Source organism: Neodiprion fabricii, chromosome 4, assembly GCF_021155785.1.
Source record: "Neodiprion fabricii isolate iyNeoFabr1 chromosome 4, iyNeoFabr1.1, whole genome shotgun sequence".
Lineage (NCBI taxonomy): Eukaryota > Metazoa > Arthropoda > Insecta > Hymenoptera > Diprionidae > Neodiprion > Neodiprion fabricii.
In genome coordinates, this window is record NC_060242.1 from 8,076,544 (window position 1) to 8,104,267 (window position 27,724).

Consider the following 27,724-nt stretch of genomic DNA (forward strand, 5'->3'; position numbering starts at 1 on the left):
AATTTCGACATTGCAATCTCAACCTGATGCATTGAGATGCATTTGGCTCAGAATGCAGTTAAATGTTTTCGCCACAAACGATGGTCGCCAGCCTCCTGGCACGCTTCTGGATAAGGTCTAGGCATGAATCTCTGCAAAATAAGACGCTCAGGTGTTGCAGAAAGATAAGCGCTGCAGAACTAACGAACATCTTGGCGCAAAACTTTAACTTTTAGTAACGTAACGTCGATCCTAAGGCTAGTGTCAACGTGAAAACTGTAATCACTTCTCTTATTCTGCAACCATAGCAACAAAACTATTCCAAATACCTTATCTCGGGATATTACAATAACTACACGGGGTAGTTGCTAAGTTGCTATGTGATTTTGTAAATCCCGGTGGAATTTACCTTCTAGCCGGACGATAAGGAAAATGTAAAAATATAGTTCTGTTGCGAAATGAGGATAACGGTGACCGTATCGCTCCGTATCAATCTTAGTGGTACCGCCCATCTACTCGTATTTAAAAATAAATTGATCTATCAAACATGTGCTCTTTCGTTTATACCTGGGACCTCATGACTTCAAAACGATGGGAAGCGGTCATAAAGAGTGCAGGGGGAGGTGCAGAGGGAGGAATCAGGTAAGAACTATAGGAACTGTAGCGGCTGTGTATGATTTACCAATGACTAGTTGTGGCTCAAGATCTGAAGACAGCAAAGCGCCTCGTTCTTCTTGCTCTGGCTCTTATAACTTTGCGGACTTAGTAAAACTCTTAGAGATCTCACTGTAATCTGACCATAACATGCGCTTATCTTGTGATAACAAATCTCGGACTGGACTGTCGCAAGTGTGCAAATCGACTGAAATTTTCAGACATTCATTTATTTAGATTAGCCTGTAATTTATTTTACTGGAAAGCTTATACATCCGCTGTGTTGTAATTGACGACTTCGTGACAGCCTAACTTATAGCATAATAGGAAACATAATGGTTCAGAATTGCTTTATTGCGCAAAGTAAATAAAGTAAAAATATTAATGTGTCCATTTATCCGAATTAATTTGCCATTTGTTCAGCTTGCGAGGCCAGGTGTAACAGTATATAATTATATAAATTGCTTTAACACTAAACTTGAAGATATTTCTACCGTGAACAATGTCATGATGACCACTCGCACAAACATATTCACCATCAGTGCTGTAAATCACTGTGACTCTTCTCGGAGGCGTAGGTGTAAGCGGCCCGCCGGGAACATCTGTTCCCCATCTCGGAAGTAAATTGCAGCTCCCAAAATAACATTCAAGCTTGAGATGCGACTTCCAAAAGCTTGATCGAAGGCTCCAAGACGTCCGACAACCAGTAATTCACATGCTGGAAGCAGAAGTGATGGAAGTGGCCGGCTGCACATGCGTTGTCTGGAGACGGTTCAAACTTTGCAGCGGTCTCAGGGTCGACATTCAAATGGCAGGGACAGGAGGCGTATCGTTGGTCGTTACACTTGTTCAAATGAACGTGCGTCTCCACGAAAGTGACGAGCTTCTCCACGTCCACGAAGGTTTCCGTGCCTGGAGGTAACAATCCACCAAACACCGGCAACAAAGTGTTTACGTTGATGCGAATCCGTTCTTCATCTATCCCGGTGCGTTCGAAAATGTACTCTACTTCCAGATGCTTGCTATTTATAAATTCAATGCGCAACCGGTGGGTAGACTTCTTTCGCAATTTATACGGAGTCGATGAGTCTTCGTCATGGTTAGGCCCCAAGCCTCGTTTGGAGCTTGCAGAATCTTCGGACTCCATGAAGTTACCGAGGTAGATTATTAGGTCGACAGGTAACACCTCCTTTTTCACAAAATATGGCAGCTTCCGTGGGCCCGCTAATTTTACGTGTTCTTCTGGATTCACTGCGATTTTTTAGGGAAGACGGGAGACGCGCTTATATACTCCATAACCAGCGCGATGCTGACGCAATCAAATGACGTAGTTACATTACGCCGTATCGGGCGCTCAGTTTTGTAAACTGATTTTCCGGGTTGTGTGCTATTATTATTCCTCAACCACATCCACTGTGCAACTGATCAAAAGGCGAAGTATACTCCACGATATGAACAAACGTTACTAAACGATCCGAACATGGGAACATGAACGACCCTAACAATTACAATTTCCCATCAAAAGAGGCATTTTATTGCTACCAAACTTGCAAACGTTAATGATCCTTACGTACTTCACACGATACCAAGGACGGCGCATTGTCAACGAGTTCATGACCGTTGGTTGTCATAGCGAACTGGAGCATATCATCATGCTTTTTTATAAAAATGCACGCTACCATCACCCGAGCACGGCTGCCAAGCAACGGCAGGCAAGCTGGGTGCCGTGAATTCTGGTGAGCAGGTTCAAAATAATCAAGATATTTCAAACTCTTTATTAGAAAATACAATGCGCAGAAAAAGTTTGAGAACCATGAGGATAATACTTTTCATTATACGTATTCCATATCTGTTCCTCGAACAGATATGACGCCAGAGCGTTTGACATTTCATCATCGGCTAATGGAAACAACAAGAAAATTTCTACGACATGACATGAAACAAGGACAATCGGTAAGTTGCTAACCCAACCCATCGTGACCTTGGGTATTCCCGGTATAAATTCATGTCACGTACGTATAAATATGTTATTTTTACGCGTGTCATAACAACTCCACCTCTGTACTTTTCCGCCATCACGTTATCCACTTTGAACTCTTAAACCGTCGCTATCAGCTATTAATGACTCAACAAGCGTCATCATCGTAAGCTGTTTTCGGCAGAACGATGTGTTAATATTCAGAGCAGTCTCCAGCGGAATGCCATGGCTACCGCTTCGATGGACGGCTCTAACATTCGTGCCAAGTGCTCACAAAGACTGAATGCATGGGGAAGCGATATTACACGCGCGGGAGGGCTTGCGCGCAAGTTAAAGATGATGATTATTACCCTTATTAGTATTTGTTTGTTTGGCCTTATTGTGTATTGCTAGTTGTTCTGGATACATGGAATAAGCTGACGCGACACTGCGTCCAGTAGGCATCCCAACTCACGTATATACCTGTATGATCTTAGGTCTCGATCGGTCCGCAAGCAGGCTACATGTGCATTGAATGTGCACCGGACCGACGTGCAGATATAGGCGTTACGCTGCAACTCGTGCAGCAGCTACTGCACTCTGATGGGTCGAGCGTGACGGCGTAGGAGTTGACATCGATGCATGATAGAGTTGTGTCTCCTGATATCAAAAATACCACCGCCCGCTACCCCCGAGCCCTAATTCTGAAGTTATAGCCCGTACGTTGTGATGCAACTGACTGTATATACGTATCATAAGATATTCTATGAGGCGCGAACTTTCATGAAAACTTGCTAATATTTTACACATTTCTCTGAATCAGTATTCATAAAACTTCATGGTGTCTTATGGAATGTCATTGAATTCCTTGGAAATCTTGTAATGCTTCATATAATTGCATAAAACTTTACGGAACTCGACAAGATATTTTGAAAAATTTTATAAGGATCACTTTAAGACCGATTAACGGTTCATCAGCTGTGAAAAATTGTTTGCATAGTAACGTGTTCAATTCCTGACAACATAAGGTAACGTTCCAAGTTATAGAAAATCAAAGAGACGTCATTAGGGTTTTTTATTTTTTACTTCTCAGATTATTTGCCGTAAAATTAACGTATCACTTGCAGAGTATAATGGGAAATGAATTAGGCACCTACATTCAGAAAAAAATTTGCTCCTGGCAACAACATTTCAGGGTTAATATAAGCCTGACGAAAAATTATTTCCACACAATTGAAAAGTTTAGTTGAAAAAAGTATTATTTTACCAAATTGACTAAATTAAAATCGAGATTTTCTGTTGACAAGTATATTTTATGAAATTAAATGTTTTTTTACAACTTTGAGACAACCATTTCATTAATTTCGGTATCTACAACAAAATATTATGTTCCGGTAAGAAAATTTTCTACAAAGCGTGTCTACAAATTGATTTTCCTAAAGAAGCAAAGTGTTCTCTGCGTTTACTGTCAAGAAAAACTGCAAGTACAAGTTTTATCGAAGTGTTCGAAAACACGCGTAATTATTCTCTTGAGTAAAAATCACAGTTGAAAAGGATTTACAGAGGTAAGGATTTTAATTCAGTGTATAAAAATGTCAACGAACTACGTTCTCGAAAAAAGTTGAACTCTCGTTACGGATGGGTTAAGACATGTTCGTTAATGAAAAAACAAATTTTCGTAGGTACGGTTTCAAGCTATGCTCTCTCTCTGTCTCTCTCTCTCTCTCTCTCTCTCGTCTGCAACGAAGAGGAATATTTTTATAACGGTGGTGTAAACACGCTCTGTATTCCAAGGGGGTGAAAATTGTGCATTTGCGCACCTTCGACAGACGTTCCGAAGTACAGCGTACGTATATTCGTGTATTGCGGGAGAAAGTGCAGAGCAACGATGACGACGACTGCATAGCCGAGGCTCTTTCTTACGCACGGCTGCATGTCGGAGTGGAGTGAAGTTAGCGTTGAAATATGGCGACCCTTCGAAGCCTGCTTACAAACTACTTTGTAGTCAACGGGCTTGCACGGCGAAACTGGAAGGGTTGCCACCGACCGTCGACTCAACGAGCAGGTACACCGTCTATACGTGTCTCGGAATTTATTTGCGTCTCAAACCGACGAGTATCCAGCGTCAAGCTGACGACGGCGCGCGGCTGCCCTTTTAATTAATTAAAAACGAGCTAATTACCCGACAGCCGAATAATTACATTGACCATATTTTTTTCCATTCCATTGCCGAAGGATTTTTAGGAGTAAAGTAAGTGCAACGGTTATTGAACTTTTTTGGTTATAAATTTTTAGTGTCTGATCCTCAACACTGAGAAAAATTTCATTTGTTATAGTAACTGGTAAAAGTCAGTGAAACATGTATCGTTAGAAAAATTGTTTGAATATTGTTGGAATTACGAGGTACCATTTGCGTTATTGTCGATCCTTTTTTGGTAATTGCAACGCAAAATCAGTTCCTGATGTTTACTGTAATTTTTTAGTTGAATAAGGCCTTAACGTCAATTTATTTTTGCACAAGCGTTAAATTTTTGCAACAGTTGCAAGAAAATATGGTAACAGTGATCGTAATGAGAAAGAATAGTAACGGATACTAGACTTTCCGGCAACAGGTAGAAAACTAATTTTCATTTTCTACCTAGAACTATATTTTTCAATTGTGGTGAAAAATGAAAATAGTTGAGGACTGAGCGGTAACCGGAACTAAAAATTTCTCTCACAATCAGTGAAGCAATTGATTTCAGTCATCGAGGGATTTACAATTTGTGCTGTCAATTTATAATTTTGGAAAATAAACGGGTCATGATTGGGTCTAAGTGTGTTAATAACTGGTATACTTACCTTAACTGATTTTCAGATAGTTTGGTAATTGAATAATTAACCCTAGAACGTTTAACGTCACTTTTTTTTACCTATTCAGGCAACGGGGGTTAAAAAAACGCCCCAATCTTGTAAACTCTATCCCTCAGGTACATCACATCGTTAAGGGTCCCGTAGGGTCTCGTTACCTTCATTTTTTAACCCTTTCACTTCAAAATGAAAATATTGACTCGGAATGCCTTTATTCGTGTAAAGAAACGCTTTTTAAACGATTTTGAGATGTTTTACAGGCGTTTCACAAATTGAGTTTTTTTTCGAATTTCGTATTCTTTTCGCTATGTGCTAATAATTCTACAAAATAAATACCGGCAATTGATTGGCCAGAAAAATAAACCCCTATTTCATTTACTTGACAATTATTCGATGTGCAGTTCATCTCGAGAAAATTGTAAAAAACGAAAAGGAAGATTTTACCCTACAGTGTACAAAAAATCGAATGGGTTAATAAAGAATCACGTAGGTGAAAAAACTGTTTTTTACCGTCCGATAGTGAGATAGAATTATGGTCGATGTCTACAGTTGAAAATGTCAGCTGTTTTATTGCGGCGGAAAATTTAAATTCGCGTTAGGGTTAGAAAATATGTAATATCATAGGTAGAAAATCACAACTTTCTTGTTAATTTCAATCAGAGATGGTTGCGTCTTGAGTATATAATCATCTTTCAACATTCACAACTTATAATGACTTTTTTATTATATTTATTATAAGGTGGGAAAAAGACAAAAAATTTTATATCGATGAACAAGAGCCTAGATATCGATTTTTAACCTCGAATTCTTTCAACCCAGTTAAAAGTTTAGCATGCACAATCGCTCTTACTTTTCCATCAAGCTTTCGAATAAAAAACAATTCTTCACAATCATACTGAAATATTCATTTTCACATTGTACAGGTTTTACATTTGACTAATTTTTAAGTTTGAATTGACCTTCGAAGAATAAATCTGTTACGGAAAATTTATAAGACTTTAGAAAAAAAAAAAAAAAACTGCAGTGGTGGAGTAAAAGAACCGAACCTGCTAGATTTTTTTAAAAATCTTCTCCAATCAATTTCAAATATAAGTACTCAATATCTAAGTTCTTGTTTATGAGCTTAGTGTATTCCTCTTTACACAATCTGGAAAATTTACTAAAGCTTATGGATGTGTTAATTTGATAAACAAACAATGCAAAAATGCGTGGCTATCCTGTAATCAAATTAATACATTTGTATTGAATATCTTCCTAACGCCAAAAAGTTGTATTCTCCGCAAAACGTCTGAATGCATTTGTTTAATTCTCTTTTTTTCCTTCTACTTCCGATACCTTTCCTCTACTTCGTGCTAGACAATATCTACAAAGATCTCTTGGAAAAATGTGACTACAAATTTCGAACTGATGATGGAGCGGGAAAAAAATTTGTGGGTAACTGTGTGCAGCAAATTTTCAACACAGTTCATTTCAATCAATTTTCATCAGGATAAAAAATTTATTTTAATCGGAACTTCGCAAAATTTCGAGACCGAAATAACTTATGCTGTTCCAGAATAAAACTGTGTGAAAATAAGATTGACTAATTGTAAAATTATTTCTGCAGTGTAATCAACAAATGCTTTCTATTTCGCTGAAAAAGAAAACAACTCTTTTCAACTAATTTTCAAGACTTGCTGATTGGCACATTTTGTGTCTTTCATTTTCAAAATTGACGCACATATACTCGTTCCCTCGAGGACACAAGAAAAGAACCCGCATACTAGGCGGGGCTGAAGACGAGAGGGTTTTTTGAGCGAGATATCCTCACGAAATGACGACGGATATTCGTCTCTAGATTGCTTACTTTACTTCGGTGTTAATTAGGGAATATATAAGCAGGCTGCAGGGAGGAAGCTTTTCGGGGCTCGCTTTCATTTTATATTTATCAAAGGCACGCCGCGTTGCGGCGCGAGGAATAACCCGGATTTGCGTGAAAAAAAAAAAAAAAAAAAAAAACGGAGAGGACGTTCATTTTTGTCTTCTACGTCTTCTCTCCTGCTCATCCTGGTTTCGCGAGTTGATAATCGGAAATATTAGTTGCAGTTAGATTTACCGAGATTTGTAAACTCCAGTAGCCTAATTATGTACCCAGAACTAAAAATACGACCCAGAATACAGCAATATTTGACAATTAAATACCTGATAAGAAAAAAAAAAAAAAAAATACAAATCTCAGCACAAACCAAACTCTTGCACACTGATAGTTTTAGAATAGTATTCGACGCAACAATGTATAATTTGAATAAGATTAACTCATACTGCCACTACTACGAAAAGGAAAACGATTTCCTCCATGTGATACCAGAGTGTAAGAAATTTTCTGAAGAAAGACGCCAACTTGTAATTCCATTCTACAACAACCCCAATATAGAAGATTCTAGCAAGTTAATTGTTTTTATAAAATACATTTTGAGCAGATTTGAAAATACGTACAACGTTTTATCATAAGTCTAAAAATTTGAGCATTTAATATTAATATGTATCAGTTACAGCGATACAGTGTGCATAAATCATATTCGCAATATAAGCGATAGATCATTACCATTCCTATCTGATATTCGTTCGATTCGATATTGCAAAATTGGAAGAATTACGTGGCTTGCGGCCTCGAAGATAACAATATTAATTCATCCGGTTGAATAGGTGTTTATACATTCAGCGTTTATTGAGTTTACAGATTTTAATTCGCGGTAGTTACGCGTTTCAGACGCACCTGCGTTACGACCGCACACATAGAGATGCTTCGCTTTGTGTTTCGTGATTAATTGCAAGACCTGACTAATCAAAAGTCCCCCAAGTTATTTGCATGATGAAATCCCGAGATCGGATAACGACCTGCCACGCTATCCGTTATTCAACGTTTATTTCAGGAATAACTTGGCGCATAGATAATGCATTGAGGATGTAGGAATATTCTATTCGATAAACCGAATCTTTATTCTTAAAATATTTATATCTATACTATATAAATTTCAGCTGACGTAAAAAGTTATTTTCGAAATAATGGGAAATGAGAAAACGACTTTAGACGTAGTTAACGGTACAGAAAAAACAGAACGCAAGTCAAAAATGATAGTGAAAAAATGTTGCTAACGTTTGCCAAATTGATATTAAAATTGCGAGTTATAAACCTAGTGAAATCATTTGAAATTTTACGATATTCTTCTAAATGGATTGGATTTTGTAAACTTCTGCGAGATCTTTTGAAATCCATCCAGAGTGTTGAATTTTATAAGATCTGTTGGAATTTCTGAAATTTTTAACTAACACTAGCTTATGCGAATCTTGTACGTGGGATTTGCATACGTGATTATTATAGATATCGTGATGAATTTATGATTTTCATCGGCTGAATAATTGATATTATAGATTTTCTCAAATTTTGAAACATCATTCTCTTGGCTGCAAAATAAAACTTTTTCCGACAAGTAATTATTTTCCTCTGTTCAGTATCACTCAACCTATAATAATGTAAATGTATAAAAAAAGACATCCTGAGCAGAGATCTTTCGTTATCTGAGCAGCCGCTAAGAAGGTATTTTTTGATATTCCACTCCCAAGGGGATAAAAAGGAGTGAAATGTGTTTTACGCGGATTTTCCGATATCTCTCTAGCCTTATGAGATATCGATTTGGTTTCTCCTTATGATCGTTACTCATTTAAATATCTAAAAACTTTTTCGAATTTGACTACTAAAAGGATAATAATCGGTGAAACGTGTCTCCGCAGATTTCTCGGTATTTTCAAGACCTGATGCGATATCCATTCGCCTTTGACTCAAGCTTATCATAGAAAACACCTATAAACGCACAACAGTATATCGTGCTAGTGAGGCTGATGTGTTGGAACATTTTTATGGGTTCTTCGCCTACCCCTCGTATGGATGAAAATGGGGGTTATTGGAAATGACCAGTGAAATAAAATGATTCGCGAGGTGTTAAATCTGCGCAGACTTGTGCTGTAAAAACTATAAACTCGTCATTATTTCTAGCAAGACTTAAAAGCAAACTTTGACGGGGATGTAGATATTTTTCCATTGTCTCGATGCACGATAAATGAAAAATAATAAACTGAACCCAGCCGAGAAAAACATGTGTGCAATAATCGGGTTGACGATCGACTATTTTGTCGGACATTTAGGGTTGCCATTATTAGGTACAAGGTATTGTCAGAAATACGCGTGATGATCTATAGCTAGGTGTTCCACCTAACGTTTGTTATCGCGAGGCATTTACTTTACGATCCTCACGGTCCGTGCAAGGGTGGTGATATCTCATGGCGAATCATAGATCGTTGTACATACTGGTATGAACCGTAAATAAACCTGCTGCCATTGTGTCTCGAGATACTGTCTTATCGAAATGGAATTGATACACGCGTTAGGTATGTTTTCTTGTGTGTGAAGCGCCCCGTTTAGAAGTGATTCGCTTACCGAAAACCAACACTTTATTTTCACTTCTAACGGAATTCATATTATTTTCACAAGGATTGAGATGGAATATTGAATACTTTCATCGGTCAAAAAATTTCTTTTATAACCCTTTCCCTTTGGCAGGAAATAGGGTAGAACAACGCTGTAAAATACTTAAAATTACACGGGTGTAAATGTGTATATTTGGTGTATAAATAAAAACGTGAAGGTATAAAACTTATTATGAACATCCCGTTTAGGATTTCGCCTCGTTTAGGCCTTCGTTTCCTCATTTGATTTCCATAGATCCCCTTTGCAGTTCAAATAAAAACTATAAGTTACACGTTTTCTTTACTTCCACCGTGTTTCTTTGTGAACTATGTATCTTTGTTTTATCACGATGAATATTGAAATTTAATGACAAACGTAGATTTGATTGACGTTTATAGTTTTTCGAAAAGCACGCTCCATATTTGCTCTCGTCAGATACGTGTTTATGGTTCGTTCCCCGTCAAAGGAGTGAGAGTGAGAAATTGTGAAATCGGAAATCGTCAAAGTAACAACAAAGCTCATGGCTTCACCTATGGGCTTACCTACTAAACTAGTCAAGTTGTACTTTGAGTAAGGTGGGCGTATTAAAACTGTTACACACTGTAGAGCGAGACAGTTGTGGTATTTATTGAATATTTGCGAATGTAGAAATAGAAAATATTAGAATCACGAATGAAATTTTATAATGTATGGATGCTTCGTTTCGAAGCACTAAAAAATTGTTTGGTAGGCAAAATCTCGTAGATTCGTTCGACCGACTTTGTCGAAAAAAACATTTCACTTGGTTTTAACTCCGTACCCCCAACTCATATGTAATGTTAGATTACTGTAAAAAAAGTTGAGGTTAAGAATTTATATCCAAGTTAAGGGTTTTTTCCTTGACTTCTCCCTTCGCGACGGCTCATTTTATTACAAGGTCATGGGAACAGATTTGTTTTTTTTTGTCATATAGCTATTTGTTGATTGCAGTCAGTAAATTGATGCAGTGTTGTGAAAAAAAATATTTAACGATGCTAACATAATGAAAGAAAAGTGTTCTCCTGACTTTTTGGAAATGAATCTTTTGCAATGGAGCATTTCAGAATGGAAATGCACCAATTTACTGGATTCTTAACTACTTTAAATCGGTTTGAAATGAAGCATCGATAAATAAAGCTCGTTTTATGATTCCATTATGTCATATTTTTGTATTGCTACAGAAATGTTTGCACCCCACGAATAAATAATTTGATGAATAATCAATACAATATGACTGTTTCGGATCGTAACAAAATTGATGAAAAACATAATTTTTGACTTTCTCAATTTCGGTTATCAATCTACTGCAATATTTCGAAAAGCATTGAGGATATTGAAAAATATTTCAGGAAAGGGTTATCCAATATTCGCGGAGTTACGTTTTTTACGTGACGTAACTTGATAATTTCAATCACGCTGAGTACTGTTTGTTATTTTTTATTTGAAATGGAGTCTGTAGTTAGTACGTTTTGTAACGAATTCCAAACCGATTTCAAACGCTTAACTTTTCCATGTCTTCAAAGTTTCAAATTGCATTTCATTGCAGCGTTATCGGAACATTTTTCTCTTTCTATTCAGTTTCGTGGGTGAAAAACCGAACAAATAGACGTTGCAACTTCTCATAAATATTAACCAAGAGTTCAACGAATTTCAAACAGAACCCAGCTGAAAACGAAGCAAAATCACGTTCAAAAATTCATCTTTGTACAATTTTTTGCGACGACATCGCAATGGCTTGAATAAAATGAAATACCCTGTTGGTATATCCGTGAGTCCAAGAAGGGAAAGTAGTTGTTTTCCTCTTTTGAAATGTGTGCCGAGGGTATGATTGATGCGCAACCTAGTGTATGGGCCAGGGTTTAATAACACTGACCAAAGTGTAGGCCCGGTTGAAACAGAGTGAGAAATTATGTGATTGTGACGGATGACGGTGGGACTGTGGACGTTGAATTCCAGCCGTTCCTGCATGATCGGTGGCCAGCGGAAGACAAGAAAGAACAGTTTGGCTCGAAGGGTGAATGCGAAAGCGGCGATGCTATTCCAGGGTCCTCAATTCAATGGGATCGATGTCTAAGGGACGCCTATTTGTTTGCCCTGTAGGTTCGGCCCGCGTGGCAAATAACACTCTTCACGCGCTGAACCGGAAAAGTCAATCTCACAGAGAGAACGAGCTGAAATCAAAAATCTTGTTTACAGAATGGTTATAAAGGTTCGAAAAACAAGTTCCGACCAATTTCTGAAGTTACGGACAGTGAAACATTTTGGTCGTTTCAAGTCACAGATGTGTCACTAAAATTTGCGTGAGGCATATTCTCTTTTATTCGTTACATTTACTTTGAAATTTTATGTTTTCTGGAGGACAGTGCATGGATTATTTACCCCTATTTTCTCATATGGATGTCTCTAAGCCTGGACTGACCAGATCGTCTTTTCTAAATGAGACCAAAACCCCAATTTTGGTGCTCCAACCCTTTCCGAGATGTGTGTGGTAAACCTAGGCTTACGAATATCACCAAATTACAGTTTTGGTTTCATTTCGAAAAAAATGATGTGGTCGGTCCAGGCTTGTAGATACCTCACGCGGGGCGCTATAACGGTGGACCGCATATTTCAACAGTATGGAAGATGCATCGATCACAACAATTACACGATTACGAGGACAGCAGGGGGCTCCGCACCAAGGAACCGTAATTCCCTGTTTGAAGGACAGGCCTGTGCGGGGATCGGCTCTCTGACCATGGTGGAGACAACGCATCAGCTTCCGGGGCTCGCGGTGAAGAGGGCCAACCGCAGCATTGCTCAAAAGCGATGCGTGAGGGGAGCCAGGGCGGCGGGTGAAACCGCTCCGGATAGGGCACATCCACCGACTCCTTAGGCCTTCTCAAGTACGAGCGCGCAGGGATTTCAGCCGGTGGTAGCGAGGGGATCTGTAGACGGCAAACGACCAAGGGCTCCAACATCACTCCAACGATAGAGGAAAGGGCTGCAAAGAGACCAAAGACACCTGGGGTCTTTACCTTGCGCAGATGGTGTTTCTCATCCTGATGCCGGACATCATGGAGGGGGACTACCCCGTCGCCCAGCTGACTGCTGCGAGGCTGGAGGCCCTTTAGGCCTAAACGTCCCAGTAGATCGATGGTGTGTAGAAGGGGGAGTTCATGGTTTCCTTTATCAAGAATAGGGAGAAATGGTTGGACAGAGCCGAGTCTTAGAGATGGCCTGTGAGTCGGGTTCCCAGCTCAACCCCTCGGAGGAGGTTTGCATATGGGCCAGGGGTCTGGAGCTAATACAGAGGCTACATCGAGTTATTGCGTCAGTACCTGGGCCATTCGTTAAGGACGCTGACTCGCCTGCGGCTGCAGAATCTTCGGATAATACCGCGGCAAGGCGGACTTGGCGTTTGAGATAATTATGTGAGGTAGAAGAAGAAATCCGCTTCAACGGAGTGACGCTGTACGAAAAGATGCCCGAGTGTTAATATCAATAACCATCGTAGTGGTCCAAAGTTTGACCTTTTTGTTGTATTTTCTTTCTGAATTTAAATGTTTATTTCACGTATACAAACTCGCCAGTTTAATCATACAAGCATTGTTGTTAAAGTGAGAAAGTTGGATCAATCACTATGGACCTTCTCATAAGTTAACGAGTGAAAAATCCTCACACATGAACATTGAATAATGGCTACGGTCTTATAAGATCTGCACATCACCGTGAGAATTGGAAAACTATCCGACACGATTATACCATAAATTAGCGGAAACTGTTGGGTCAAATTTAATACAAGATAAGTCGAAAAAAAATAGATTAAATAAAGAAATCTATTGTAAAATCATTTTGTAAATTAAAAATTAGGTGAAATCAATATTAAAAATCTTTTATAAAATATGAATAGTAGAGTGAAATTTTAATTCATTTATAAGTATATCAAAACATGAGCCGTCGTTAGGTTTGAAATTCATTCATTCCATGTGTATATTGTTAAAACTGGTGAATATTGTTGAAATTATAAATAATTGTCAATAACTGTCTTTCGTCGAGGCACTATATTTTTTGATTTCACTTTTATTGTTTCTTCATTTTATATCGTCTCTCTTTAAAATTTGGCTTGGCTTTTCGAGTGTTTAATTATTAATTTGAAATGTTTGTCCTAGTAGTTTAGATTTACTTTATTATTCTCAGTTTGTCGACTTTCGATCAGTTACGATTTCGTTTCAGAGAGGGGAACCTCCCCACCTCGTTCCTCCTGGAGAGACCTCGACCAAGTAACCTTCCTTCTCAAATTTGTGACCAGGTGCCCCACTCCCTGGGTCTAACCTAATCCGCTCGTGCCGTGTTCATTGCGCGGTTATATTTGAATCATTACACTATGGTCACGGAGAGGTTAATCGAAAGGGGCATTTTTTATGTGTTACAAGAATTTCAAATCTGTATGAATGAATTATTGAATGAACGTAGATTTATATAAACCCGGTTTTTAATAAATTGTTACGCCATCTTGGATCTTATAATGAATCAAACGACACATTTTTGGATGAATGTTGGATAAAACGATTTCTCGATTTAGTAGAAAATACTTGAATCAAATCCTTCCGTATAATTTATTTGTTCACGCCATGTTTAGGGTAAGGTATATTTTCAGGCATATATTCAAAAATCGTCACAATCTGATCCTCAAGACGGGGCGGTAGCGAGTTTATTCTGGACCGAAGGGGGACTCTGAGCAGACAGCTGCGGAGAGGACTCTGACCGTCGGGATGAAGGAGGAGCAAGTCCGAGCTCTCAGGAATCTGGACCTTAACCCTATTTGGGGCTCAGCGAGCTCACCTTCAAAGTGACTGGCTCGCGGTAGGGAAACAAGGGTATCGATGCCCAGGGCTATCGTAATTGCGATATCAGGGATATCTCTTACCAAATTAATCTGCATCGCTGCAAGTGTGTCTTGGTTGTGTTAGTTAGGTACGTGGATGAAATGCACATAGGGTACTCAGAGCGAGTGGCACTCTCTATATGTGCCAGGAAGAGTGTGCATCAAGCCATTATTACGAAGAGCCTGCGAAAGCATCGCTGGGATAAGATTTTATGTTCCAGGAACCTTATCGCCATTCGATAAACTGGTGAATTAGAAAAATTAACGACGGAGCCAGGAATCGAACCTGGTATCTAGAGATGCTTGACCGGAGCCTTACTCCACTAGACCACCTAGCCGCCCTGACTCTGCTGTCGTTAATTCCTCTCATCACCAGTTAAGTTCAAATTTGTTTTCTTGTGCTTTGTATGTGTGAATAGAAAGTTTTCGTCTCTTGAACACCCGATATAAGAATGTATGTAAGGAATGTTTACATGTTGGAATCTTACGCTTCTGATGGGAAGCACGTAAGACGGTCAAAGACCGTCTAATAATTGAAATGCGGATATGCATTATCATTAGTTACGAGACAATTCATTGTTGAAGATATAAATTTGATAAACTGGTGAATTCGAAAAATTAACGATGGAGCCAGGAATCGAACCTGGTATCTAGAGATTCTAATTTTTCGTTAATTTTTCGAATTCACCAGTTTATCAAATTTATATCTTCAACAATGAATTGTCTCGTAACTAATGATAATGCATATCCGCATCTCAATTATTAGACGGTCTTTGACCGTCTTACGTGCTTCCCATCAGAAGCGTAAGATTCCAACATGTAAACAATCCTTACATACATTCTTACATCGGGTGCTTAAGAGACGAAAACTTTCTATTCACTTATCGCCATTCGGCTGAAGCTTTAGGACAGGATTAAGAGCTACAGTAAGAGTTGGAGGTAGTGGTTGCATCAGCCTAGTTCCCTCACGATCCGGGAGAACGGTGGAGTTCTGCATTAAATACCTGACAGAATTCTGGTCCTGGAGTGGGATGCCAAATAGCATTATACAGTGTGCAGCAACACAGACAGCAACAACCGAGGTGAGCATTGCTGGAATATCTGGAGACCACCGATTCGGAAAAATTGAATTTGGAAGATATACCCTACATTCCAGATGGTGAAACAAATGGGGGTGTTGACTGTTACACTGTGCTCAAGAAAGCTGCTGGACGACTGGTGAGCGTGAAGGTTTCCCATGAACCCTCACTTTCAGAGCACAAACAGATTGTTTTCGGCTCCGGGTGGGTTGGTTCACCGTCGTTCGTAGAATGAACAGAAACCCGAGCAAAACCTCGTGAAACTCGTTTCGGAGCGATCTTAAGAGAAAAATTCAGAACTCCTCGACTAGGTATGGCAACGGGGAGGAGACAGAATTTGCGGTGGATTCACTCTACCTCGTTTCTACAAAAATATTTTCCCAGAGAGCGCCTCACGGGTTGGAGGAGGAGCTCCGTAGTGGAAAGAAAACACCCTACAAGAGCTCCGCTCTAGGACTTGGAGGCTCTGCAGCGGGGCTCATAAGACCAAATCCAGAAAAAGGGAAAGTTAAAGAGCTTCTGCGCTAGGACAAAAACTGTGGCGGATGCAGCAGGACTCCACGGATACTTGCAGGAACCCCAACTAACTGGTACTAAGCTGGACATCAGCCATCCACTATCTACGGAATATGCTTCTTCGTCGGAGGAGGAAAGCATTTCATATCCAGTGAAGTGGACTTTCCTGGCTTCGAAGGACCAAAGAAGAACCATCATGTGTCGGGATCAGATCCGGCGCTGCAGGACGTTTGGAGGCTGGCCTTCTGAATTGTCACGAAGCCACGACTTAAATAATCGACCAGGACCTTTGATCTGTGAAAATCTATAGTGACCGACGAAATTTTCGCGGCGCTCCTGATTGAAAGGCTTGAACTTATCTGCAGGCTTCTTACATAGATATACACGGCAAGTATTGCTCTTGGCCATACACCAAGGGTATGGAGAACAGCCAAAGTGGTTTTTATCAAGTATTCGCGATGGGCACCCTCATCAGCATCAAAGGGGCATTAATTCAACTGTACCCCCTACTAGGTGGCCTGCTGAGAGGCAAAGAGGTATGGAGTTCCAGAGTCGCTGGTGAGGTGGATCAAGTGCATGCTAATTGATCTTGATGACATCCTGACTCTGGTGCGAGGATCCTACGTGAAACCTCTGATCAAGCTCACTGACCGGGCTGTCAGAAGGGTCAAACGGTTGCCTGGTGTGGCCAGATGAGCCTGGTCACCTTGTCACCCCAACACAAAATCTGGAGAATACGTTGGTCATGGTTTTCATCAGGAAGTACAAGGTGGAGGCCAGGCACGGCCCGATACTGTTTGGGGAACATCTTGGGTATTCGAAATCAGTTGAGTATTTGGCAGTTATCCTGGACAGCCAACGCAGCTGGCAGAGGCACCTAGAGAGACGATATAGGGGGGACTACACGGATTCGTGGACGTACAAGAGGGCCTTTGAACCAACGAGGGGAGTGAGTTAAAAATGGTTTCGTGGATCTCTATGGCTATTTTGATGCCCAGGCTGGTCTACACCACGATGGTCTAGCCGAGGATGAGGTTAATAACCGCTTAGAGGCAGCTACACTAACATATAACAGTAGGCAAGGGAGCTACTGGGTCCTGCAGGGCTGATGAGGATCACGCCATGCGCCAGTGGCGACGATGAGGGTTATGGTCAACCGCAAGCCTCTAAACATAACACTAATGTACATGGCAGCTCTGGCACCCTTCAGGATCAGGTTTTCTAAGCTCTAGAAACGGGGACCGGAGAAAATTCGATTACCAAGGCCAATCTTGGAGATGCCTCTAAAGAAGATATTGTAGGACAAAATGTCAGTACAGTACACTCCCGACAACCACTACAAGGTATTGTTATCCAAATGGAGTGACTGGCTGGACGCACCAGATCTGCTTCCAGCGAATGGGGGCATCTGGTACACGGATGGCTCCACGATTGGAGGCAGGTTGTACGCTGGGGGCTACGGATGCAGAAGTGCCAGGAAGATCTCAAACTCTCTGATCAAGTGTGCCGAGGTTTTCCCGATGGAGGTGTACGTAATCATGGCGAGTGCAACGTTGCACATCAGGATCCGCTCGGACAGCTGGACAGCCCAGGCTCGCTCAACTCCAAGAACTATACATTTTACCCAGTCTGGACCTGTAGAACTGCTCTATAGGAAGTGGCGGAAAACAACAATGCTGCACTATGTGGGTGGCGGAACATTCCGGTATCTGTCAATGAGCTAACGAAAACGCCGACACCCTGTCCCTGTAAGACGCTCACGCCCAGTTTGTGGGCCATGAGCCAGTGGTGGGGATGTCACCCCGCCTCATGAAATCGGAGCTCATATGGCGGGGCCTTGAGCTTAAAGTGGATAGGGCTGAAATGCTAGTTTTTAAGAGCAAGGGGGATGTCCGAGTGGCTGTGCAGACGCCGAACAGGCATTGTCGCCCAAATTACTACAGGCACGATCACGGTCTTATTGACTCCCAACTGTGCTGTAGGAGCGGAGAGGATAACAAAACCTCGAATCTTTGCATGTTCTCAGCTATTGTCATACTTGGGAAAAAATAAGTCAGGTGACACTAGGCTCATCGTTCTTAGAGCCTAGGGACCTAAGGATCTTACCTCTCGATCGCGCACTGGCCTTCTGGCGGAGGACAGTGCACAATATTGAGTCGTAGGGTGGGTCACGAACTATGGTGTAGTTTAATGGGCCTTGCCTGAGTGTTAGCAGGCAGTAGGTAATACGTGATCAGAAAGTTATGAGAGCGCGTGGGTGATAGGTCAGAAATAACAACAGCATATGCTTGGAGTAGAAGTTTTTTCTTAAATCTTCGGATGATTTTTCAGACCAAAGAAAAGTTCTTTTAATGCATTATGGTAATTCATTTGAGAAATTTTATTTTTTGTCATAAAATTCACTCATTGATTCACATGTTAATTTATTGAGTTATTTAGTAAGTTTGTGCACTTTTTTGAATCAAAGACATAAATGAATTTTCTTTCAAAGCCTTTTTCTCAATAATTCTTGTGTGAACTGCTGTTGTGGGATTCTTCGTACGAAATAATGACACAAACACAGAAAAGTCGACAAACTTTGCAGAATTGTTACAAACTCGAAGAATTTTTAAAGAGCACATATTTTCTGGGAAAAACAAAAAGAATGCTGAAGTATAAAAATACTGCTCATAAGAAATCGAACACACATGCAGTCCAGTGAGAATGAGCAAAATTCAGCAAAATTTCAAAGACATGAATATGCAGATCAAAATTTCATAAGGGTCAAAAAGGTAATCTGATGATCTGAATGGATGTTTTGTGGAACGGTCTCTCGAACCCCGCTCATCAGATGCCTTCTCATCTCTTAATCCGAGCACTGCACAGTGCTTAGGTTTAATTTGTTTAATAATAATCGGGTGTCCCGGAACCCCCAGTGAATCTCATTATTTAAATTAATGTAAATTGCTATTCACCCTTCCTGCGTGTAAGGGGGGGGGGGGGGGGGGGGGGGGGGGTGACCAACGGTGGCGTCGCGACGTCCCGCTCTCGGCGAAGAGGCGCCACTTGGGCTCCGGCAGAAGCCGCCTCGGCTCGCGCACAAAGCAGATTTTAATTCCACGGCAAAGATACGTGGAAACCCGCACAATTCCACGGCTTTCTGGTTCGTTAGTATTCAACCGGCACGAAATCACCAATTGAGACCTTCACCGTTATGCCACGTTTCCCGAAAAAGTTCCAGTCCCCACCGTGCTCTGCGGACTGAGCCGAGTCCCGATGGAATTACTAGCGCGAATTGCCTCTTGGGGAGTTTTATCCCCTCCTCCTGAAGTTTACCTCCAGACAGATATCTGCCGCTTGAAACGTGCAGCTGGAGAGATGAATTATTAGCTTGCCCCTCGCGAGATGTTTCTAGACACTGATCGCCCTACCTACTGATTTCATTTTCACTCCAAAAATACTTGCGGTTTTCTTTATCTCTTAACGTTCATTTTATTTTCTCTTTTTCAAAATTCAGGACAAATATACGTGGTCGTTACTAGATTACGTCATTGGCGAAAAATTGAATTTTTATTTTTAAACGTTCATGTATTGGAATAGTTTAGGTGGGAATCAGACTGTATTATGATACGGCGTCTTTACTGCTTCACTGATAATCATCGACCAGATATTATTGGTTCTACTTACAGACCATAATTGTAAAGCGGAGATAATTGACTCCGAATCGTTAAAAAATATTTAAAGAATTTTATTTTCCACACTCACGACCTGAATTATCGTCATTTGACGTTCACTGAAACTGTCTTCTACGGCCAATCAAAAATCGTATGATTTCAATTTCAAATTCTCTCAATTTGGTGACCAATGAAATTATTGAAGTAGACATATGGAAGACTTTTTCCTGAATGTGTCCAGTTTTAGTAAATTAGATTAAATGTAGGTCATAATTTATATCCTGCGTTACATATATTAATTTCGATGAAATACATTTATACACAAATACTATTCTCAGACAAGTTACATGTAATTTCAATGCCAAATGTTGTTTACGATGTTGGTTTAATAAATCGATCATAGACCAGATTATCCTAGAAAAATAAACGTAGGTGCGTAAATTTTTTCCGGAAAACGACCCGTCAATGTATTTGTATAAGACTCTGGGTTGGATGGTAGTTAGATTTAAACCGTGAAAATTCCTCTTTGATTGTACCTGTTGAGAAACAGCCTTTCATCGAGTAAGAAAATTGTTACCTCACGCGTGCTTGAAATTATCGCACCTACAGACTCGGCATCTTCAACACGCGGCTTTGTTACTATTTGTCAATGAAGATTAATTCTTTCAAACACAGTTTACCTTTGTACACGCATACTGTTAAAAATGCAGTCTCAATCTTAAAATTTTGCCGAAGGCAGGATCTTGCGGTAAAGCAAAGCCCAAAGTCCGATACCAGACAAGCCGAGAACCCTTAGAAGCTAAATTGACCAAAGACGGTGTTAGATTTTGCACCGAAGAGTATATACGGACTTTCTTACAAACAGCGAAAGGATGTAAAATTCTTATTTCAACAATGAAAGCGAAAAAAAAACTCGAGCCAGATCGTCGGCTTCCCGTAATCATGACCTGAGATACACCATAAACGCATTAAAGCTGCGTGAACAAAGAGAGATGGATAAGAAGTAAAAACTCGAAGCTAAAAACAGCGCGGAGAGATAACCGAGCGGAATAACTAATTTCGGTCTGAGCTTACTATCGTTGGGTTGCTAAACTTTTTGAATCAAGGAGGCAACGCGGTAAGAAGAAAGTTAAGACTTTTTTATAAGCATTAACGGGTTCACCTGCAGTTTGGGCAGGTACTTTTTTTGTCATTCGGATAGGGTGGGATTCGGCCGAATGGAAGTGTAATGGTGCTTGCTGCGAAAGGGGGGATGAGGTGTGGAGGGGATTATTTCAGGTTAGAGAATTCCAAAACTTTGGGAAATGAGCGGAACGTGTTACGTGACACTCAGTCCGACAATCGGACCGCGAAAGTTTGGCTGATAAAATTAGTCCTAAAGTGTCGTTGCTGCTCACGTTGCTCACGCATCACTAGGCCAGCCCAGGTTGCAGCACAATAAAGTATACTTGTAAACTTGGTTTAACTGAGTTATGGGTGCAATATGGCGTGCGCGAAGGGGGAGGGAGGGGGGATCTCAGCTTCTTGTTAAACGGCACCTCTGGGAACACTTTAAAAGCGAAGCCTGTGGTTGAAAGATCTCCAAAACTCTTATAGAAACTTTGGCAACTCTAACGGGTGTACGCTTATATACATACACAGTGCCGCGCCACCTTCGACTACATACACCTATATAGATATGTATATATGTATTATATATAAACATATATATGTATCATATATATGTATAAATTCCCGGCTGCAGTGGCCCTCGTAATATTTTAACTCTCACGTTTTACTGACAGAACGGTATACGACAATAAGTTATCGTCCTGAAACCTTTCCTCCCGTCAAAATATATCGCTTAGCCCCTCGATTTGCCACGGGATTTTCAAAGCTTTACCTTTATACTGCTCCCCCAGACTCTTGCGGGATAGGGCTTAGTATAGAGCTTCGATATTCAGATATTTACTGCATTACCTACCAAATCAATGAATACTCTTTCATGGAATAGTATATGAAGCGGATGAATGAAAAAGGATCATCAGCGTATCGACACTGTCGAAAGGAAGTGGTGTGCGTAACGAATTAAGGGTCGTTTTTTCCCGAGCGGTAAGTAATGGAGTGAGACTGGGTTCAACGTCGCTTTTGCGTTTAAGAGCAACGCGAAGTCGAGTATTAGGGTTGAATAATATTTATTGATTGGTTTTAGAAAGTGGAGACGCAGTCTGAAGTTTAAAAGGTAGATGAGAAGTGCTTGGGTCGAGTAGTAGAGATGATGTGACAAAGGATGAACAAAACGAAGCGTTACTGAGTGCAGAAAGCAGAGTGCACGATCAGGGTTCTGAGAATGAGATAAGATAGTCAGATGTGCACAGGATGGACGAGAAATGGTTTAGTTCTTTATGGACTGCTAGTGAATTTATACGGCTCCAAAAAACTGATTGACCGCAGGTGGCTTGATGTGATTTCAAGTGAATTCAGCTAGCTCAGAATGAACTCAACCATGGTCAACCCCTCATCCAATCAAATCTTTAGAGTAGTACCTCAGAATTTGTGAAGAGATCTCAGTTATTCGTCCCACCAGGGTCCAAGCTGGGACTCCGAGGAGTTAAGCAGTACGTAGTGAAAGATCCTTTCGTTCCGTTCCGTGGTACATAAACCTTCTTCTAGTTTCTTCAATAAAAACATCATTCTTTGTGGGAGTCTAAGGATTTCCGGAAAGGAGATTGGCCCGGTCAATTAGTACCTTTACTCCTGAAATTCGGGAAACTGGTAGGATAGGTGCGAGCACGTTGTGTACCGCAGTGACGGGGTTATACCTATAAGGGAAAGCCAATCTAGGCGAACTCAAGGAGGAACTCCCAGGGCAGAGTTCACCGTTGTTAACAGTGATTGCGTGGTGCACACTTAGACCCCGGGCGGTGGTCAAGGAGGTCAAGATATCGTCCGGTGTTAGAGTGATAGAGGAGGCCCAGTTATTGCCGGTTCGGTGTAGCCCCGAGTTTCGAAATCGATTTTTATTGCTCGTGGCGGCGTAACGTCGACGCCTCTACTCGCCCCTGAAGGACGACGAAACCGTAATTTTTGAGGTCAGAAAGCGGATGAAACCCTCCAGGTTCTACGGCCCAGGCGTTTAAGCTTGGCCAAGATTTACTACGAGAAAATCGTTTTCATCTAGCGAACGGCAAGATCCTCGACCGCTCGGCAAACTCGCGAAAAACTTACAGTCTATTCGAGGTATTAGATTATATATATATATATATATATATATATATATATATATATATATGTATATGATGCTGACCTAAAATGAAATGGAATTTCACGGAGGAGGGATTTAAGTATCAAAATAGTTACTTGTGGTATTGTTATATTGAAGTTATTATTCACTTCATCACGATCTATGATCACAGCGACCAATTATATTTTTTCTAAGAGCTTAGAACAAGATGTTACAGACTTTTGAAGACGCATGGGTCCCGCATAATCGGATTGAAAAATTTGTTGAAACAAAAATGTGATAAAACAAAAGCTTGGAAAGTCTCGCTTAAGCTGGTCTGCACTCACATACTACTAAGAAGCCCGCAAGATACGGGATTAAGTTTTGAATCGTTAAATTTTAGATGACAAGACCTTATCATGCTAACCATTTCAGAGAAGCAGTCCTGTTCCATTATTTTTTACCGTAAAATCCATACGTTACTTGATGGATTCTGATTACTGATAGCTCATTTGATTCGCGAATGAATTCTCCTCAAACCGTCTGATTGGTATTTTCAATAACTGTAACGTGGTTATTTCTGAATCACAAGCTTGTCTATGTACATTTTCATAATTTTTCACATTGATTCTTTTTATTTGGCAGCTGACGAGTTGATGAACAAATTCTGTCTCAAACAATTTGTATTGTGTTCGGTTATGGACAAAATAAGCTTCTGTCTATAAAAATTGGATGAGCTGTACGAATTTTTGACTGATATCATAGTAGAATAATGTGTTAACCTAATACTGTTAGCAATAGGGTTTTTACATTTGAAACGCAGTGATTGAAGGTTTTTGTTTCCAATCTAGAGGTACGTTTTCAATCGTATCTAACTTGATGAAGTTTTAGTTACACGTTTTAAACCTTTTCAACCTATTCAGCATCTTTTCTAGCTAACTGCAGAACGTACCATACATTCTGAAATGCCAAGGGCGTGGAATTCTGCAAAAACGTAATTACGAAACATAATTGAGTGTACCTTGATCAAAACAACTTTTGTTTCTGCAACATAGAAATCGGATTCTGCGAATTTACACCGGAAAATTCCAGTTTTTTCAACACCAGAAAAAAAAAGTTCCTGAATGTATGACTATTGTATGAAATATTGGTAAAACATCGGTAAAATTCTGATTTATTATGGAACTATATAATAACTAGTAAATGTAACAACCAATTTCTTTTAGCAATTTATAATAAAACTGAATTAATCCGAAATATTAAAAAATCGTGGTCAATTAATTTTTTTCTTTGTAAAGTTTTTTGATAAATGTATAGTGTCTATATGACGATTACATTAATACAAAAAAAAAAAAAAATACGGTCATCGGTGAAGTAGATAATGATGTTTTCGATAAGATTGCCAAGGCAGGCAATTCAACTGCAGCATAAGGACTTGGTTCAAAAAAACATATCGATTTTCAATATTTTTTTACGCGGGTATCGGCAGGACAAGGTTGGATCTTTACGCACATTCAGTACAAGATTTGAAATTTAGAAAGGTCTTCTATTGTAACATTTTCTTCAGAACGACCAGACGGATTTAAGAAAACGTTGGTTCGTTTTTCAATAACACGCTATTAAGGTAGTTTTTTCCTTTTTTCACCGGCTCGATATTTTTTTCGAAAAAAGTATCCAATCATTTTATAGGAAACGTTATAATCAAAGACCTGTCCAAATCACCAGCACTGCTTCTACCACGAATGAAAAATGCCGCTTGTAGGGTGGCTTTTCCATTTTCTCCGAGGCTTGGGAAACGAGACGATAAAAATGACCGGCGTCATGGCTACTTTGGCGCGGGGTGTTGGGAATAGAATCCATTCACGTGAAGCCTGCACGTCGTAGGTGAACGGATATTATATACCATGGGTGATACGGCAGGTTTAAAAGCGAAACCAGAACGAGAATTTTTCTTTTCCCCTTGTAAATTTTTACTGTTATGTTTCAAAGTGGCCTGGATTTTGTCAACTATCTTGTAGATCGGGGTTAACGGGGCTCTGTATCACCTAAAAGAAAAATAAACAAAAAAAAAAGAAACGTCTTCCGCATTCAAATAATACCCGGGTATAAAAAGGTTGAACGCCGTTTGCGTAGCGGCAGTTTTTCGACCACTTTTGACCCGGACTTTTTGCCGCGAAAAGCGCGACTCGATCTTCTTTACCTTGAGGAAGGAGAAAAACATTCTTGAAAATAGATGCGCATCAACAATATCGGGCTACTCTTTTTCATTCAGAATTACTCCGGCGTGACGAAAGCACCTCGCCCTTGGAATAATTTGTCCCTGGTAAGGGAACAGGGCTTCTCCCCCCTGAACAAAGTTATATTTCTATGCAAATTTGGTGCAACGTTGAATAATGATAAAGAGATTTGACATCGGCTTTAGATTGACGAAGTTATAACGACGGGAAGCAAGTCGCTTCCTTTATCATGCCGTGGAGGAGGAGGAGGAGGAGGAGGAGGAGGAGGAGGAGGAGGAATTGCTCGCCGACGCACACGGAATTAAATCACTTTGAACGAGTCTCTCGCACGTGTCGACCAACATTCACGCCTGCAGTGAAGAAACGCGCGTGGGTCGGAAATCAAATCGGCCAAGCTTGCAGGACACACCCACGCGGCCGAAAAGCTTTTCATCGCCGGCTGCAAGTTCGATCAATAACACACGTCCCGAGTAGAAATTTCGGCCCTAATACAATCAATCCTGCAAGGTCCTGTGTTCGGTAGGGGATGAATAGAACCTACCAAGGACTATTTTGTATCAAGAAGAGAGAATCCTATTATAGGCCCTAAACTTGGCAGGATTTTCTATTCCTTCCGTGGTTCGGTTGAAAGTAGGACGTCCGTTGGTGGAATGTAGGATTATTCGGTACAAAATTATTGCTTGCAGTTAATATCGATGTTACACGAAGCATCAGAGGACAGTACTTGCAATAATTAGCATCACGTTATGATATTATAAGTCTGTTTATTTTTTTTTCCTCTTTGTAATTAAATTCATACTCCTGGTTTATAATTTTTGTTTTTGAACTATGGAATCCATTTTGAGCTTAAGGGGTTATCATACTGTAACCAGCGTGTAGACAAACTAATTTTTCGCTAAATAATCAATACAAGGGCACGTTACGTATTTCCTCGCCAGTTTCACCTATCATCGTAAGAAGCTGCTCTCTCTCTACCAACAGCTTTATTGGAAATACAACGTGCGAAAGTTCTAGTCTTTCAGTTATTGATTTTCGATAATGAAAAAAAGAGAAATTTAGCATTCGAACGAACATTTCGCCAGGGTTAACATCATCCACCTTGTTGGTTAATAAGACTTGTTGATTAAATACTTTGCAATAGGTGAGGACCTCAAAGCCGTAAATAGACTTTCACGTAGGAGGGTGTCGAAGATCATGATGGGTGTAAATATCGTGCAAGTAATTTTGACCGTCGGCTCTGCAGTGAAAGGTCAACCATAAACGAGAACTTAATTGATCCGAGTTCCTGCTGCGTTGATTGCGGGTCAACTGATCCCCGTGGGTGTTTAAAAAAATTGAACTTATCAACTCAATTAAGGGTTAGGCGCGTTAAATTGGTACCGCGCAAAACCGCCGATTTACATCCGTCAAATTTTAGGGGGAAATAATGGCAGCATCGTTACGCAGTGTTGCAGAGGTGCGTAGAAAATGAAAATTTGAAATCGAGGACTGAACTTTCATGACGTCAAATCGATTCGTTAAAAATAATTTTCCCTGGGTATGGCAAAAATTGAAAAGTTAATATTTGTGCATTGGTTGAAAGTATCCGATACTTCGTAGATTCCGGTTTGAAAATTGAAACCTCATACTTTTCAAATGCGGATCGTTTTCACAGTGGTTTTTCTGAAGCTCTTTTCCATTTTACCGTCAAGATTCACGTTTTCTTCGACTATCAAGTAAATTCCTATTTTTCCAATCGGTATCTATGTACAATAAAATTTTGCAGACTGATCAGCTGCTTCCGTTTTTACTTTTTCATCAATTTCTAGAATAGACTGGCAGAAATCTAATTGTTATCTTTTTTCACAGTTCTTAATTTCTCACAACAGTAACTTTGAATTCATCTATCAACGTCGCATTTGTATTTGGCATTTCATTAGATTTTTGTAAACATAATGATAAGGTATTCTAAAATTGGTTGCAACGGGAATAGTGTATGATATTTACTCATTAATTTTTACCCAGCCTTTGCTCGGGTCGTCATTAATTTTATTTTACATATATATATAATAAATATACAGTCTATGCTAAGTAAATATATATGCAGAGCGTTACAGTTATGATCACCAAACGGCGATCACTGTTATTTGTACACGTGCAACCAATTTGCATTCATTATTCCGCATCATTACGCTCTGATATACATATGAGTCGTATCATGCACGTGAT

The 27,724-nt window shown here is 40.1% G+C and overlaps 1 protein-coding gene across 4 annotated transcripts in view; it reads right to left on the reverse strand.

The window, feature by feature from the left end:
• LOC124179624 (protein artichoke) overlaps window positions 1–27,724 on the reverse strand; it is a 120,556-nt gene that overhangs the window by 47,715 nt on the left and 45,117 nt on the right. The gene's annotated exons all lie outside the window — the stretch shown is intronic.